This window comes from Bombus huntii, chromosome 9 (genome assembly GCF_024542735.1).
Source record: "Bombus huntii isolate Logan2020A chromosome 9, iyBomHunt1.1, whole genome shotgun sequence".
Taxonomy (NCBI): domain Eukaryota; kingdom Metazoa; phylum Arthropoda; class Insecta; order Hymenoptera; family Apidae; genus Bombus; species Bombus huntii.
In genome coordinates this window covers 8415017-8434761 of record NC_066246.1, presented here as the reverse complement: position 1 = coordinate 8434761, position 19745 = coordinate 8415017, and the positions used below count along the sequence as shown (strand labels likewise).

General features: G+C 32.5%; 1 protein-coding gene and 1 long non-coding RNA gene across 2 annotated transcripts in view; both read left to right on the top strand.

Annotated features, from left to right (window-relative positions):
• Window positions 1–19745, top strand: part of LOC126869238 (Kv channel-interacting protein 1) — a 178251-nt gene that overhangs the window by 116628 nt on the left and 41878 nt on the right. The window lies entirely within an intron of this gene.
• Window positions 1–19745, top strand: part of LOC126869248 (uncharacterized) — an 87693-nt gene that overhangs the window by 65845 nt on the left and 2103 nt on the right. The window lies entirely within an intron of this gene.

Genomic DNA, 19745 nt, shown 5'->3' with positions numbered 1-19745 from the left:
ACCGCTAAACGCGTTTTAGCAATATGTCAATTTACATGAACGACGTTGCATGCCATTTCTGACGTTCATTTGCAATTCGCATGTATTTTTGACAGGCCATGGCTGTCAATCATAGCTACATTACAGGTGTTCTTTTCCTTTTTCTCGTGTTAATTGTTTTGAGTGAATTCAAATCAGCATCAGAATTAATTCTTATCGCTTCGCGTGCAGTTCCGAAGAGAATCAGAACTGTGATTTTTTAGTCAAGTTATCGTATTCTAGGTTTATTCTTACAGTCTATCAGAGATAAAAGATTCTGTTTAAATCACCTTTCTTAGAAAATATTCACTGGATATTTAATCACCTGGAAATAATTATAGTGGACAGTGATTATAGTGGAAAATATTAGCTTCTGTTAAAGAGGTGTTTTCTACATGATTTATCTGTCTAGCAACAAGCTGTAATCATTTAAAATGTGTATAATTTCAGAAAAGAATAAAATGGAATATATAAAAATAAATAGGTTGCAAAATATTATATATAATCAGCTTACTGTTTATTTTATGTTATGAAACTTTTAATACTTGGAATTTAAATATCAAAACAAAATCTTCAATCTATTTTTATGAATGAACAAAATGATCTACAATTCTAGAATATGCATTATCGTCGAAAATAGCTGATCTTAATTTAATGAATAATATGTTCATGAGTTAAAGTACAACTAAATCTGATTAGATTATAATAAGAGTAACTTTTATCTGACACTATCTTAGTGTAGTAAAAGAATTGCTGTACCAACTAAAAAATATTTAAAACAAAGTACAAGTTGAATATCCTTAGAATAATTAAAAGACCTGACGTATTTTCATAAGATATTATTGATGTCTCATAACATTTTAATTTTATACTATTTAACAAGGTTCCATAATTATGATTATCTTTCCTAATTTACTGAAAACATATTATCCATTTTATACTCTTGTATCATGAGAACCTAATATTTTAAATTTTCTTTTCATCGGCACGCCGTAGAGAAGAGGAACTATCAGTTTCCACCATACGCTAGTCATGTTGAAAATATAATACCGCGGTAAAGATCGCTGCGTAGTAGAAAAATTAAAAAGCGCCAGGCAAAGTAAAGTTGCTATAAAGTAATCTAATTTTGGCGCATACCCAGGTTTTCATCTGCCTTCGTTCATTACATGGCCACATGCAGAATTTTTCATATTAGCCACTTATCTTTAAAATTTCTCTCTTTATTATTGGTCTCTTAAATATATATCTGTCAGAAAATACTTTCGACTTTCTTATTATACTCTTGTCGGTGGTCTATACGTAGAATTTCTTTAATAAATCTCTTTTCTCAGTAGAAAAGTTTTAAGTTGAGTGTCCAACATAAGAGACAAATCTCTTATAGTATAATGAATATTAACGATAATACGATACATGGAATAAATCAATGAATTACAAAAATTTTAAAACAATTATAATTACTAAATTAGACATACTGTACATTGGTATTATTCCAGATATTTAATAGAATATATATAGAATAATAATTATTATCCTATAGCAAAACACGTATTCTCTATTATTATATTTTTCATTCCATAGCTCAAGGACCTATACAAATTTATGTGAAAATGGATGCCCAGAAAAGCACTAATCCCTAATATATTTTTCAAATTATTAACTCTTTTCCAAAATTTGTGCGTGAGTTGTTGCTACACACTTTGCTACTACTTGCTACTTCCCACGTTATTCTAAAAAATATGCGTTCAACCCACCAGTTTAAACCAGAGTTATTTTCATCTCATCGATATAAATGTTTACCCATTAAAAGAAACACAAGCGTTAGACATTTTTTTGAGAAATATTTTCCACATAAGTTTCACTAACATTCATCTGCCTGCTTGGAATCTCCCTTTGTGAGTTCCATTCGTTTCGTGTTCATTTTCTATGACGAAAGAAATGTTAGAGGAAGCATAGATAGGAAGGCGTGAATCAATCCTTCTTTCACATGCACGTTGATAAGAGAGGTATCCGGAAGTTTGAAATATTACGGTCACGTCTTTGGCGAAAGGGAAATCACGATCGTCAGCACTTGAACAAGGTGGGTCCACCAGTCCAGCTTGCTGGCTGGAAAAGTGCCAATCGGTTTGACCTACATTCGTTCGAAATGACAGTGGACCGAGCGGCACTCGTTAGGAACTCTGATTTCCTCGAGAATGCTAAAAGTTTCCACGAGCAGTCTTACGATTCGAAGTTCCTTTATCACTCTGATCTGTAGTATACAACTCGTGCCCGGTACAACTTTCATCCCTTTGTCCCCCAGCTTAACGTCAAATTCAGTTCGACCGAACCATATACCCACGATACCGAAACTAAGGAAATCGTAAAAATGGGGCGTATCTATGATGCTTCCTTTAATGTAGTCCGAGGTAGTGGATCAGGTCAGCTGAATTTATTATTGTTCTTATCCTTTTTGGGTAAAAATTTTTCGTTACGTTCGTAAAGATTGCCACGATCGTGGATTTTTATGCATTTATTGGAAATTTGAAAGTCTTACAATTGAATGCGCATAATATGAAAAAATAAATAAAATATCCAAGATATAGTGCTTTCTATAATACTTGGCAATATACTCAAAAATATGAATCTACATAAAAGTAGCTTTTATATTATTTGATTTAATGAGCTACCGAAAATTTGTATGATTCTACGATATCTGATAAAATCATATAGAATCAGTAAAATAAAAGAAAAATGCAGGAAATATATTTTATGCGATGTTCAATCTTGAGTAGAAGAGTAGAAATGCAGCCAACGTTTGAGATGTTTAGTGATGGGCATAGTGCCAAAGTGAAATACGCAAATACCTTATTTACGAAAGCTTTTCTCTTGAAAGCAGCTAATAGCTGACAAGAATTACTTTAGCCAAGAACAAAGTTCTATTTCTCTTCAGCTATGTACGTATTTACCATTTGCCACAAATATTAGATTTTTATATTTTCGTTGTTTAATGGATTAATTACCAAATAGACAATGAAATTATCAAAGTAAATTGTACTGGAATCATAAAACAAACTATCTTGAATCATACAAAACCTAATATAATAAATAACAATGTAGTTAATACAGTCAAAATAATGCTTCACTATATATAATAAATAATAATTTATATCGAACGATTTTTCATTTACATTGTTTAGATATTATCTATTATTTGTTGATATATTCTGAATATCTTTAAAAAAATATATTATCTTCACTTATTGAATACGTGCTATCTACATCATTTTGATAGGACGAATCGTTCTATGACTAGCATTTAATAATTTTTTTATTAACATAGAATTTTCATCCAATCAAACAGTTATTAAAATTCATATTAAAACTTGTCAGACTGTCGAGAGAGGTGAGAAAACATGTTTATAATTGATCGACGTCAATTTCAATGTTTGCACAACCGTAAACTCGTTAAAGCATGAATATAAATGAATATATTTACGAAAGAAACGAGTCATGAGAAAATTTCAGCATGTGCAATGTAACGTATGATTTTTGTCAAGCTATTCGAATTTATTCAGGCAGAAAAAAGCTTGGTTATGCATTCTGAAAAATACTGAATTTTACGAAGTCACTGACTTTAAATATTTCCAATTTATTATGACCGGATATCGATTTCTATTAAAAATTTCTTTTTAATTAAAAGTAACTTTAACAGCTTACACTAAAATTCTGAAACAGATTAAAGTGATAGTTTGTGCAGTATAATAATTTATAGAAGCGAGTATAAATATTCTTACAAAATATATTATTAAACGACAATAAAAATATATATTGGTGTTCAGTATGTTCTAATCTGACAAATATTCAAGATCGTGCAGGTAATAGTTTTGCTAGGCCGATTATGGCCTAATCGGATCAAATTGGTTATTCCATGGACGCTCTCAATTTGGATCAATTTTTAAAATGATATAATAGCTAAAAAAATGATATAGTCCAGCCTAGGAATTTAATTTGATACAATGACAAATTATAAAGTTACTTGAATTATGAAGTTTAATTCAATTTTAGAAAATTTCATGAAAGGGTTCATATCTTAATCTAGTTTGTCGGAAGTTCCAATTTGCGAGTCCTTTCACTGCTTTGTTGCATGTAAATAAGGTTTATAATTTCAATATACGGTAGCATAAATTATGATATCCCACGTGTAGTACGATATAAGCGGTTTATATTTATATCAAGTTAAATTAATATTACCCAGTTTTCACAGTTTCGTTGGCAACTGCAATTACTTGAGATAGTCAATGGTAATTTTTCGAAACGGATATCTAACTAAGTGGTCTATTTTAAATAAAAAAAGAAACCTGTCATATAATTAATTAAAATAATCTGTCGTGATTTTTTCTTTTTATCTTATAGCTTGAAATAACGCGAAACATAATTATTCCATTTTCTCAAACGACAACAATTACCCTACAAAAATAAGTGTAACACGAAGAATGAAAAACATTCGTTTGCTCGCGATTGTAGAGCATGGATATCATAACGGTGATTTAGTTCAATGATTTCCTTTAATATACCGCTAGTATTCGTGTAATCAGTGTTTACAAATACACGCGCGAACTGTGATCACTAAAAAATAAAGGTACCTGTTTCATTTTGAAATGGTAATGCGGAATTCATTATCTGGAACAATAAAAATGCAAATCGTTTTCGATAAATGAATTTTCGGATAGCCGACCGGAAAAAACAGCAAAGGTTAAAAGTGTGTGATAACGGGAGGAGAAAATCAATTAGGATTAAACGTAAATATTTATTAAAGGAAATAGACGATATATATTCTCGGCAAAAGATATTTATGCCAGCGTTTATCAATTTCATTTCAACGGTAGCTTTCAGATAATTGATTTTTTGAAACTTGATATTATGGAACTTACTTTCAATAAAAACTAAACGTAGTTTATTAATCTAAAAGCGATAATTGCGCCTGGATTGCGGAGGTGTACAAAAGTTTTCACTTCTTCAGTTATTAAAATTCAATTAAGATTGAAAGAATATCAGAGCAAAAAGGATATTTTGAAAAAATAAAACGTACTTGAATAATAAATCAGCACGATGAATATTGGTTTTCTCTAGTGATCAGATTTATTATTCGAAGATTGTTGTTATTGTTCCATTAGTTAAAGTACTTTTGTCATTATCAAATGACATTTATGTTACATTATCGCTTTTAATTTCAAACTAACTTCCAAGCCTGATTATAACTTTACGCTCCCTACATTTGTTTGCTATCCTCTGTAAATGTTAGATAGTTTATACTTCTGTTAATTATAAACTTCTACATACCTACTGTGCCAACCAATTATGCATTCACATGAAACAGTTTCGGAATTAAGCTCTAAATTATGAAAGTTTCGAATCAGTTTAACAGGATTTGTAATTTTCAAAATGTCAAGTTTACTACGTATACATATATACGTCTAGATCTTACACTAGTTCATAGATCATAAATATTAAAGAACGTGGTATCGTAAAAATGAAATATAACTGGAAATAACAGTAACTAAAACGAATATTCTTCTGGCGTATGCGTGTCCCAAAAGTACACGTTTCGAATAAATGCGGAATGGAGAATTGCACGATTTGATAGTCGAACCACGAAACAAACCACACGTGTTGCGTGTAGATCCTAGATCCTCCAAAATCTAGTCTTTCAAGTTTAATTACCAGCACTCAATCGGTTAGCCGATTATCACGATGATAACGTAGCAATCTCTATTATCGTTTCACCGACTGTTCTGTATCGCTTCGTTGGCATCGGTTCCACGCTGGGCTGCAGCTTTAACTGGACGGATGCAGTTCGGTAACGCTGTGCAACTAGCGATTTTGGCATGGTTAGGTCGCAGCTTACTAGCCACGTAAGTAATGTATTATTCTACCTGTTGCCCGATAGCTTCGCGGCCTATAGTGCCGAAGAAGAGGCTGTAATCTCGCCAATCCTTTTACAAGTTCGCAACACTTGCGACACATCCATCATTTATCCAGAATCCGCCCATTTCCTTTCGCTGTCTTTATATCCTTTGCTAAAGGAAATATCTCCTTTAGCTACACAATTCTGGTTACTATGCATCGAATGTAGGATAAGAAAATATGCATCGACCTGTACAGACTATGACCGAATATCTCTCAAACGCGAACAGGAAGTAATTTCTTATGCAAAAGTAAATTAAATCTCTAACGCAATATTCTTTCACACTTTACTTTCAACGATCTATCCGGTTTTTCTACGCACCCCAGACACTGAAAACTCACTCAGTTGCAATAAACGTTCACACTGAATTTCCAGTCTCACGAAAGTTTTCCAGTCTTATCCCTTTTAATGGTAATTGACGCGGCGTAAATTCACGCGCAACGAGAAAGCTTAAGTTGGTTCTTTTAGAATAAGGAAGATTTTTTGCAATGTCGTACAAGAACAGCCATCGGGATTCTGTGAACGTCGCAATTTGAAGAGGTCATCCCAATTTTCCTACAGGGTTTTCTCTGCCCCGTACATTCTGCGGAACTTTTTAAAGTTTCTAAAGTGTTATTGAATTTTTCGCAGGGAAAATTAGAGGCTGATATAAGTGATTTTCTTGAAAATTGTGGTTCCACTGAAAAGATTGTCTCTCTGCTACTATCGTTACCTTGGCTACATGTTGCATATTCTCTTTGTTAAATACGTTATTTATATAGACAAATATATCATATATTTGAGACACGTTAATTTTTTGGGACGCAATGATATCTTCTATGCTAAATTAGTTTCTTTGAAATTCGATGGTTTTATCGTTCGCGATATCTTGAACTAGATCGAACATTCGCAGTTTTTAACTAATCTTCCACAGGAGGTTACTTCTATAGAGGAACAAATTTTGAATAGAAAAATTATGAAACTTTTACGTAGACCAATTACTATCAGGTACTTTTATTACTGATCGCACATTTTATATTACACAATTGTAAATCATATCTTAAAAATTGAACTCTGTGTGTATTCATTGAAATACCTTTTGGTCAGAAATTTTTTATTTTCTAAATGAAGATTTTTCAAAGGGAATATCGATGTGCAAAGATCAATCTCAGTCCTTGGACCTGAATACAATTAGCTCAAACTGTGTCGGACGTTAATTACCGCATAATCAGGTTTCAACGTGATTTTACGGGCTACTTGATACTATCTCGACAAAATAACGATTCATGCAATTAAAGTCAAGATCACGGTTTTGCAGTACACACATTATAGATATCATTAAATTCAACACCTTGTTAAATTAAATAACGTCCAGATATCAAAAGATCCATGTATTTATTTTTAATAATTTACATAAAAATATATTTTACAATATTAAATTTTTAACAGAAGTCTGTTAATAAATTTAAAAGACAAATGTTTTTATCGCCAATATATGTTTTACATAAATTAACAAAAAAACAACTCGAAAGTGTCTTAATTTCGAAACTAATTAAATTAAATTTAATATTTTTAACATTTATTATAAAAGAATGAAAGAGCATCAACGAAAGATTAAAAAAGAAAATTATTCAATATATTTGATGAAAAAGTATCTTCGAAAAAATTTTAATTTTATTAAACTACACATTTTTAAAATCTACTTTGGCAGAATAAAGGAACAATGGAGAAAGATCAAAAGATACGATTAGTGAAACTATTTTAATCATTCGAACGAAATTACATTCCAGACGAAAGGAACATGTTTTGGCGTTTAACAGCAAGTAAGGATAAGTGTTCGAGCTTTTACGAAGGAAGTCATGCAAAGGGAAATAGCTGTGGTTTCTGCGGTTAAACGCCTTTGCATAGCATATTTATCAACCCTTATGGACAGTGGCGGGTGTAGGAATTTCTTGGAACATTAACTCATACCTCGTATAGCTATTCATCATGCTGAGTGCTTGCCCGTGTAGTTCTGCCTTCAAAGCGTACAATTTTTGGTTTTGCGCGGTCTGCAATTTTTTCCAGTTAATTACTGTAGCGATGATTAGCTATTTAAAAGAGATGTAATGAATCAAATCAAAATATATAGGCTGGAAAAATTGATGTGAAACATTTAACGCATAATATCACGAACAATAGCATATCATATTGTGTATCATCATCAATTTTTCTAAAAAAAAAGTTACTATAAAACTATATCTATTAAATAAATTGGTATATATAAAATTTACTTGTACGAAATTTCATCTTGATACTTGTAATTTGTGACTCGTAGAATTTCGTTTATGTACAGTGATATTAATTCAATTGCGCTAACCGATTCAGAAATAAAAAGATATTACCCGGACCAACACACGATATTCATAACAGACTTAGAGTAAGACGCTATAGTGAACGCAGCAGCTTATGCTACCGATGCAAAAATTTTCCGGCAAGACTGCGAATTTGTACTGCTTTCTCTCGTAATTGCGAGATAGCACGCGTTCGAATACAATGTAACTTATCGTATCGCTTTCTCTAAATGCGTGCAACGGGTAGAATAGAAAACGATGGGATTCGAACAACAGAAGGAATTGTCTCCTTCAATTAGCTGTTAATGTGTAACATGGCCGTCTGAAAAGCGTCAACTGTGACGAACAGGTAATCTGGTGACCGTGTTTCCTGCTTGGGAGAAGATCGATAGAGACGATGGAGACGAGAATCGAAATTGTAACGGTGTAGAGAATAATCGAGGACGAAGGCCTAATAGCCGAACCGCGTAATAGCGGTGAACCGGCCAATATCAAGTTATGCCGTGTAGGGAATAGGATATCAAATAGTACATCAAACAGTGTCACGCCTTGAGCCACTGTTAACGAAGGTTCGCTGACACTTGATCGTTTAATTAAATACTCCCAGGTGGCCTTATTTAGAGTGGTTTAAATGAAATTTAGTATCCTTCAGAAACGTGTGTTATATCCTGCCTGTATTATAAACCTGACTACATATCTTCCTTCGAAGCCTTCTCATAGTAGAAAATCATTTAGACTCCTGGCGGGTATATTACTGTTTGAAAAATAGGATGAAATTATGACTGTATAGACACGAGATTAATATCATCAATGTGAAAATGTTGGCTTAGATACACAGAGTGTTTAGTCTGCTTATATAATTTTTCAGACGTATAAAATTAATGAATTCTCTAGTCGTGACAATGTGTTGAAAAGAAATTGTTAATCCTGATTTATCTGTATTGTGTATAGAGTGTACAACATATAACAAACTTAATAATGGAGATATTTGAACAAGACGTACATTTTGGATATTCATTTATCTCGATCAATATTAGACAATTATTATATAATTATTGAAGTATTAAATATTATATATACGTAGAACGAACAAATGTAGTTAACAGTGCCATTAATTCTCCTTTCAAGGTTCGATTCCATTCCAAATTTCTAAAGCTATTAATTTTTGGTATAATGTAATATTTGTATTCAGAGTACTGAAACGAAAATCAGACAAACTTTAATGATTTATGTATACCACGTGTCAGCTATGTATGCTTCCAAGTAACTAGAATTCTGTTGGGATGAGAACGCTATAAAATTGATGAAATTTTAATAGATATTACGGAAGCGTCGATACCAATAAAAGTTTCAAAGATAAATTGACATATTATATTCGCTAATGGCATAGATAATCAATATGATACAATAATTATATTGGAATTATTCTGGAATATCATGATATTTCAATTTCGTAAAATTTCTTCCTGATTATCTAAAACGCAAGCTCGTAAATTCCAATTTTGTTTGAAGGTTTAAAAGTACCGATAAACTATAAGAGAATTTAATCGATTATGAAGAGTTAAAGAAATGGAAAAAATTTGCAAAATATTACATGCAAATTTTAGTGTTTGTCGAATATCTTCTCGTGATTACTAAAATAATTATTCTACAGGAATAACAGAGATTAAAGCGATAAAAAGATTTTTGGAAATTAAATGATTCTTTTTCACCATTTGAACATATTGGATTAATCACAAAGAGAGTATGGCAATTCCGTTTTGTGTGCACCAATCTAACCGCGGTATTAGCTTTGCAATACCAATGTAGACTTTAATTATTGTCTGTAGTACAACCCTATTGTTACGGTGTTCCATAAACTTTGATTATATTGTATGATTAATTCTCTGATTAACGGAATTTTTATTAAATGTAAACGCGATGCAAATTCAAAGTCGATAATTTTTTAGGTGCAGTATTTGTATTTATGTATTTTATATACAGCAAGATATTGATTATTGGAGGATCAATCAACGAAAAATTTGAATGATAGGATGGTTCCGCGTAAGAGAAATTGGAAAACGGGAATAAGAATTGAAATAAATTGTTACATTTTTATTCAGAAAAGTTCGTTCTTCTGGAAAATATCGGTATAACGATATACATAAATTTTATTTTTACGCTACATATTTCAGACAGAAATATAAACAACTATGTCATAGTAGAGTATAATTTCTAAATGTAAAGCATGCAAAGATAATTTACTAATTGCACAAAATGTTTAAAGAATGAAAGAAAAGAAGTTAGTTCACATATCATAAACATATACAAATATTTAATACACGTAATAATTTTCCAATTTTTCCTAGAAAATACCAGTTGAAAATATTAAACTAATAGTATTAAACTAATACTACAAATACTAATAGTATTAAACGAAGTATTAAACTAATTTACAGGAATATTCTTTTCATTGCATATATCGCTTAAATAACAGAGAAAAAAGGAGGACAGTTAATTCCCATATTATAAAAGTATTCAGACAGTTAATACACGAAACATTTTTCCAATCTTTAAATGATACTAAATAAAAACATCGCACAGTGCGTTAAAGTAGTATTAAACATGCTGTTTAAGCTTACAGCGTAATTTTCTAAAATATAAAACTGAAATTACGGTGGTAGTGATCGCATAACATTTCCACCGATATTATCATGTCAGAAGCTTGGATTCCGTATAATACGGTATATGTAGTTTAATAAACATTTCGGTGATATTTTCATCCTAAAAAATTCATTACAAAGGTACAGGTAACATGATCGTGGAAATTGCACTGGTCATGTTTTAATTCCCATTTCCAGCAGCTGCATTTGAAAAATTAAAGGCCAGCGCACAACATGCATTGTAAAAAAAAATCGCGCTTCGCTCACTTTCTCACTTGGCTTAGTTCCATTTACATTTAAGCATGGCTGCGTGAAATAGCTGGTTTAGAGAAACGCAACAATGCATCTATGTAGAAAAACAATGCAATGGTGCAATTCACACGATCACAAAGAAATAGAAATACGAACAAAGAATTTCAGGCACTCAATTGAATTAAATGACTTTGTAACATTTTTGAATAAAATAAAAACAGTCTTATATAATAACACATTCGATTACCAAATATACTTACCGAATAAGAACTACTATTTTCTCGGTCGTTCTGTATTTCACGCTGTGCTTGAGAATATTCTTCGCGTACATTAAAGCTCTTGGCCTCTTAAAGACTTCGTAATGGATGATAACAGAACAAAAATGAGGTTACACAGCGGTTGAAACGCGTATTTCTCTATTTTCTAGAATCAGAATTGTTCTTTTCCTTTTTCACAACCATTTTCGTGTTTCTTGTGGCCACGATGAGGCAGATAAGTATCAGTACATACGTATAATGTGTAGACGTAATTAAAAAAACTGTATTTTTTGGAGACATTTCCTTTTTCGTCGTATTTAAGACGGAAGTATTCTACGTTGAAGCTAAAAAGTTTGTATCACATATTATTATACGGTGTGCAAAATATTCTTATCGAATACGCATTCTACGATGAAATCAATTTTGATTAACATGTAAATCTTTTTTAATGTTATAATATTCTTGGAAACGTAATACTGAATGATAAACGAATTTATTACACAATACTTCTTAATACTTCTTAATACATCGTTAAAATTAGTTGTATAATTAATGCATAAATGAGAAGAGATTATTATGGAAATGAAAATAGCATGCAAGATAAAAGAGAAGAATGTTGGTCAAGCTGAATGTCTTGTTTAAGCAAGAATAAAATGGCCTCTCTATGATAATAAGGTCGCCGAATAAGATGCAAATACAGAGAATGTTCGCTTTAGTCAACTACGTGAAAAGATTTAACGATTCGCTTAAGCGGCACTATTGTACACTCAAGTTAAATTCTACCGTTGCTCGTTCTTCAGTGTTAACATGTTTTATTATCCTTTCATATTGCCTCTATTGTCGCACCTTCTTTTGATACTTGCTTATGCCATTTGTCATCTAGACGCAGACGACTCCGTGTAAATAGGGCAAACTTAATGTACTTAAATTTTTACATTATGTCAGCATTTTAAAAAACTGGTAAGTACGGTAAAAGGAAGGTGTTTTAATTTTTGAATCACCGTTTTGGAATTTAGTAGGGATCATATTATTTGCAATACTTATTATAGTAACCAATGCACATAACAACAACAATAACAAAGAAATATGAGTACAAATATTTAGCTATAAAATAAATTATTTTCTACCCACAGTATAGATATCTACTTAAATATTACACTTTATTTGACTCTTAATGGGCTCATTTTAATTAGTGTCAATGGTATCGTTGATTTCAGAATACAAATTAAGTTACTTAACCTTATTATAATGTGACTGAGTTAATTACTAATACGTGACTGTTACTACAATAATAATTATTATGTTAGAACGTTCATGTTGAATTATTTCATTTTATCACAGCTTTTGTTTCTCGTGTAACAAAGGCTAGTATATGCAGATTAAAGTCAATTATAAAATCTACCTTAGTAATCTACCTTATACCTACCTATCTAACCCAAAGTGATTCTCACATTTAATCCACCCAGCAATAGTAATTAAGAATCCCAAACGATTAAACGAATATTTTCGTTCCACTTCTTATCATTTTTATTAATGTAAACTAATAATAATACTATTAATAAAATAAAACTGTTATCTACGCAAAAGTTGATGTGAGACACGAGTGAAAACATCACCGTGTTACAAGTAAGAAAGTTTTCTAACAATACTGAATGGACAAAATACCTGCAAAAATTAACATTGAGAGACTAACGATAAAAGGATTGTACTTCAATCGGGATTGTGGAGCGACTAGGATTAGAAATGATTCGTTTAGAAACATCCGATGTAAGTGTTGTTAGTTAGTAGATTCGAGTTTCCTATGAAACAGCAAATGTACTCAGGATGAAGGCGCCATCCAGAGACAATGCAATGACGCGGCTTAGCCAAGATTTATACAGCTTTGCACAGCTTCGTGCATCCGTGACTCTGTTGAAGGAATACGGTGGTATTTGCTCTAACTTAAGCGTCCTAGGAGATGCCAAAGATTACTTACCTGCAACAGACTATATTTTAACTGATCGAATAGACTTTGCCTACTATTGGCTGGAACTGCTTGAAGTCGAATCGATCGATTGAATTTCAGAAGACCATAAATTAAATTCCCGCGAACTATAAGCTTCTTCAGAATTTCATAGCTCTATTTTTTTATCGTAAAAAGTCCTTTGAATCTTTCAATAAAATATGGCGCAGAGAATAATTGACTGGATCGTAGATATTATAAATTGTATATCACTATCATTTTGTCTAAAGTATCTTAATGTTTAACACGTGAAACTCAAAGTAATGTTTCCTATAAAAGGAAAGAATTTCACACGTGATAAGAACTTTTTCATTGAGATAAATACGCTAATTTTTGATAATGTTTCATACCTTTTCTATCTCGAATAACATTAACGCTATAATCCAAAGAAGTTCGTCACTCCTTGGAGCCACAAATGGATTAATTGATTTATTCTTTTTCCTAAAATAAAGCGTTGTTCTTCTACGTTTTCAACTTATTTTGTACCATTTTTGACATTTCAAATAAATTTTCCTATGCCATCATATTACACATTAATTAAAATAGCACATTAATTAACCGCTATTTACATTGCGAAGCACGTCCTAATAAAGTGGCCGGTCGAACCTCGCGCGTTCCAAAGTAAATAATGCATCGGTAGGGAATGAAGGCGCACGAACGATAATGGAGAGCGACGTCTGAAGGCTCTGGAAGCTTCCATTCCCCGGGGATTCTTCTTCGAAAGTAAACTCGATTGTCCGTTGGCTGGGGTAACGTGGTATTGCGCGTGAACTAGCTAGCCGCAGCGTGCATATGTATATACTAGAGACGACTCCGTTCTGTCGTTAGAGTTGGGCTAATTTATGCGCGGTAAATCGGTCAGCTTCGGTACGATGAAGTGCTGCACGATATAAGTTACGTGCACATAAAATATCTGTTATGTAAATCGTTCGACCGAAATGTCTAAGGCCCACGCGCGCGATATCTCTGTCTTCTTCGGCGTACCAGTGAAAATTATAGGCCGCAACCACATCGTAGCTCGGAGTATCCAATAGCGAGACATTCCTGCAAAGACTGCCACTAGGCTGGAAGATTTGTAGAAGGTGGCGACGATGTCTTCCTTGGCTGACCTCCACACGAGACAAGTTCACTCCCCGGTCTCGACCAGGGTCGGGTTCGTTCGTGCCGCGTTCATAAATCTTCTAACTTTAAAGCCTGATTTACAGTGAGAACATGAGTCACGACGATACACCAAGTAACACCGTGATACGATTGCCAGGTGAATAAGAAATTGCGATGGTCAACGCTTGCAATTTCCACGGTAACGCGTTCCTATCGTAATAGCGCTTTTATATGTTTTATGATTCAGGAATTAATGTTCTTATTATACAAATATATATGTACATAATATGTATTTTTATTAGATATACAATAATGAAATTATATAATTCTTGAATCAGAACATATATATGAATTAATTACTTTAACGATTAGTTATAAATTACTGATAACTTATTGATATTTATCAATATCTGCGTAATTATATTTGGTCCATGTGCTATATTATATTCTATGCTTTAAAATTATTTATATATCTAAACGTAGTTTCATTTCGCACTAAAATCGTCCTTTCACCTTTCAAAAATTACTGTAACTATCTAAGATACTGTGTATCGATAAGTTCAAAAGAAGAGGACTGGGGTACAAAGTAACACGTAATAAGTCTATTACTCGGATTCTTATCCGAAATTATTGCAAGAAACATATCAGCGTATTTTCGGTGTAACCTCGTTCTATCGTTAGAAAGAATTTGTCGTGTTCTAGAGAACTTGCGTAATTTGCGTAGAAAGATATTTAACAGCCGTAGTCGTAATATCAGCTTGTTACTCGATATTTCTGTAATGTTTGTGTCTTAGAGTGCCTCGAATTAACACAGTTCTATTACGATAGTATTAAACGCACTTACGATTAGTGGATTTCGCATAAATGTTAGCTACTCTGAAAGAGAAGCAGAAGAATCTACCGACCGGAAGTATTGATTTATCAAGCAACCGATGTTCACGTAGTGCAACACCTTGTTATCCTACGACATTCTAGTAGCAATGTTTTTTACTTATTTCACATTTGGTTTTCCTGATAGGCGCACGATCAGCTCGTAATAGAACTTCTTCCTTTTTCGAGCCGTAACATTCTCTAATTCGTTGTCCTCCATTTTCTTTATCGTCTCCATTCTTTTTTGCATTCTTCCCCCAATGCCTCTTTTCTTTTTTTTTTTTTTTTTTTTGATCGTTTTCTCGATCGTCGGCAACACCAACGGAAGACCTACATTGGAAACCATCAACGAATCCAAGAAGAAGATTGGGTGGAAAGAAAAGTGGTCCATCGTGATGGTCGTGCGGTGAAATTCAGAGTGGAAACTGGTAATATAAAGAGATAGTCGTTCGAGCAGATAGGAATGGGTTTCGGGGGAAAGGAATAAACCTTATACGACTGTCACGATCGATCACGTAGTTCGTTTTCCACGTGCAGACGCTTTCGCCACTTCCATCATCGGAATGTACACTCCATACTCGTTAGTGTTTACAATTTTATAAATTCCTCCGATATCTCGCTGCATTCGAATCTTGCGGAGAAACAGTAAATCTATATACGATTGGATTATATCTATACACGTAAGAAATAGTCAGAAGACAAAACACGATTAAAAACAAGGTCATATTGGATATATGTTTATATGAACTTTTTCTGTTATTTTTATATCCTTAGTACACCCCTGTTTTACTTTGCTCGTGCAAAGAGATAACGTATATTATTCATAACAATACAACGATGCTGGAAAAAAATTGAAGTTATTTTATTCGTATAGTATAGCAAGTATAAAAATCTAGTTTCACGTTTGTATCATAGCCATATTATTGTTCTGGATCTCTTACGGATTTGTAAGAACGAAATATCAACGGGGAGGTGGATCTAAAATTGACAGATATTCCCTTGGACGTAGTTAAAGGAATTGCTGCAATTACGTGCTAAAGCTTCACTATTAACGAGTACCCTGATAGCTGAAAATTAGAGCGGATAATGCAATTTAGCACGTAGGCTGGCAGATATCCATGAAAAATTGTCGATTTCATGGCTAACCTTAGACAGATGTCTATTCCATTTTCCAACAGCATGACGTAAAAAGTGAGAGAATTACGATTTAATAGATCTTGCCCGATTTGTCGATATGAACGAGGGTCGAATTACGTACTACTGTCATTGATATTGCTTAATATCTCTATCATTCGTTTGTTTTCTAACAACAATACTTTTTAACAAAAGATAGATTTGCATTTACAATAATTGAAGCTATAATTAATTGTTTGAACTGGATATATTTAATAGGTTTAGGCCATAACAAATAAAATTTCATCATAATTGTATAATTATAGTTGCTATATTTCTGAAATGCGTGATTTTGTCAAATATATACATAACAAAACACTTTGCTTTAAAATAGCTCAAATATTTAACACGTATTATTCCTTGGAGAAAATAGATTTCAAAATAATCGATAAAATATTTCTGCACGTTTTCTTGACAGTGGTTATTCGTAAAAGTAACGTAGACATTGTAAGCAGGAACAATACGTACACACGTGAATGCACGGACACGCAGCGGATTTTCAAAATCGATTTTCTCGGAAACTAAACTTCGGATGGGAAAATTCTATTCCATACGTTTGATTTATTTTTGTACCAGGTATTATCTTTTTCTCGCCTGTAGTACTTTCACATCCACTGTACTGCCCTATTTTAAAGACAAACAGTGAAAGGACCTCGATTAATGAATATATATCATATCTTTCAGTAAAAATAAACGAGTGAGAAAAAAACGGCTAAGCCAGTTAATTTCGTACTCAGTGTTAGAATTGTGTGAGAAAAGGTCAATTCCAAATAACGTTCGGAATCACCATGTTCGTGTACACCATTATACCAAAACACGTTGCAATAGCTTGATTACTAGGAATATATACTCTTTTACATAAAAAAATAAATAAAAAGATATATACAATTGACGACACAATAGACAGAAAACAAACAGAGTATGACTGATTATTGGATGGAATTTATTGGAACGTCGAACTTGTGATAAAATCAATGTTCGCACATTTCAAGCCCGCACCGTATCGGTATGTATGAATGCTTGAAAAATGTTACATTCCGCCTGTTTATACTGCATAATCTTTACGTGACGCGCATACAAATACCAAGCCTCTGACAGAACATTTAAATAAGCGATTGATAGACATTTTCTGGACGAGGCGATGCAGAAACATCTTGCTTGTCATGTGTCATTTACATACATTTCAACACTTCCACATTGTTGCAAATATATAGAACACACATCGAACAAACGATGCAGACATATTCTTCGTTATAATTTAAATTTAACAACATTTAATCTCAGCTATGACAAGAAGTGGGAAATTAACAGTAGAGAAATTTCTTTTATTATAAGTTTGAAAATATATATGTTTTTTATATCATCAATAAAAATATATTTCTTTTAATGGAATCGCAATTATTCAAATACATATGGACGAGAGTGTATTTGTAACTGGGAGCTCTTTCGATGGAATATTTACGAACGGTTTATATTTCTCTCTTGGTTAGGTATTCTTCTTGTCTCCATTTTTTATAGAATTCTTGAAAACCCGTGGTAATACCTAGACTTGAAACTACGTGGAATTCTTTTCGTTCGATATGCGCCTCCTCCATGTTCAAAGATGTTGAATATTCTGGATTATCATAAGCTTGCATCTCATGTAGTAATTTCGCAATAAATTGAAATTATTACGATTTTTAGGAAAACGAGAAATCACGGCGTATATCATTATAAAAAGTTCTCTATATTTTTTCAAATCATAAAAACATATCTTGGCAAAAAATGAAGTTACTACTTGATTAATTATGAAACTAGTAGAATAATATCTACAGGAGTTGCAATACGCGATTAAATTCAAATTCTCAAATCGGTATAGCGATGAAAATGAAATAAAATTTGAAGAATTTTTTAATTCTACCGTAAAAACAAAACATCTTGATGATACAACGCTATTGGCTATTTTCTACTGCTTAGTTGGTCTTGATGATTGTTCAATTGCACGCCCCAGATTCACTCGCACGATTTTCATATTGCCCCGATGAATTCTCTAAAAGATAGAGTATCTGTTCTGTACTTCCACTTCTCGAACCGTCCAGCATTTGACCAGAATCGAGAATAAGAGGATATACCTACAAAGTGCACAGAACACAAGGTCCTCTATTCCAAGTGATCTCGAAGATCTTCGTTCTAGTGGTACTTTTACGAGCGCTCTGGCCCCGACTTTATCGTTTGGACACATGTGCATTGTACATAAACCGTGTTCAATGAATATAGACAAGGAGCGCGTATTCGAGTTTCTATGGGTCGAAATCTCGTTAGTTCTTGTCCCCGAGCAATTAGTTATTACACGTTTTGCATATTTCCTTGTATATGCACGAAAATTAAACGAATGTTATCTGTAATTACTTATAAATCGTTGACATCATTCTTGGCAAGGTATTCGCTTCAATACGTTTGAAATACATATATTCTGATAATAAAGGAAAGTAATACTTACATCGTACGTGTTATTATTCTACTTTGCGTGACAACGTGATTTAGATAGAATAACGTTGCAAATAAAAAATCGAATATATAAGCTGGAATTTTCAACTGTTTGCTATGACTGGGATGATTTTTATCCAGGTGATTATTTTCAAAATGAATCGCAAATTAATTTTGTGAGATTAACTTAAAGGTACAAAGTCAAGAATATAGTATATAATCGTGAATTATTATGACTACGCTGGTATTGTTAGAAAAACAGCGAATTATAATTTAAAAATTGTATTTTTCACACTCAGAAAACCAACACACCACAAAGTACGTTACTTACATTTACACCCCACGAGCAAACAATTCTTACCACGTTTCCCCGCTTGTCGTCCACAAAGTATGGTAAATTTACAATTATCCTACTTAAAGTAGTATTTCTCGCATGCTAGTTAATCCGAGGATAACTACTCTTATCATCCTAGTTTATGTTTCTCTATTCTTTACAAGTGAAACAAATCACCTCGTTTAAAGCTGACTAATCTAGATTGTTATATAGATTGATTTAGGATAACTTCTACCTTCTCTCACAGACTATATAAACATGTATGTATGTGTTGTATACTTGATAGAAGATACTTCTAACAAATTAGATTTCATGATAACTAGAGAAACAAAACCCAAACAGAAAATTTGACCCTTCCAATATTTTAATGAGTG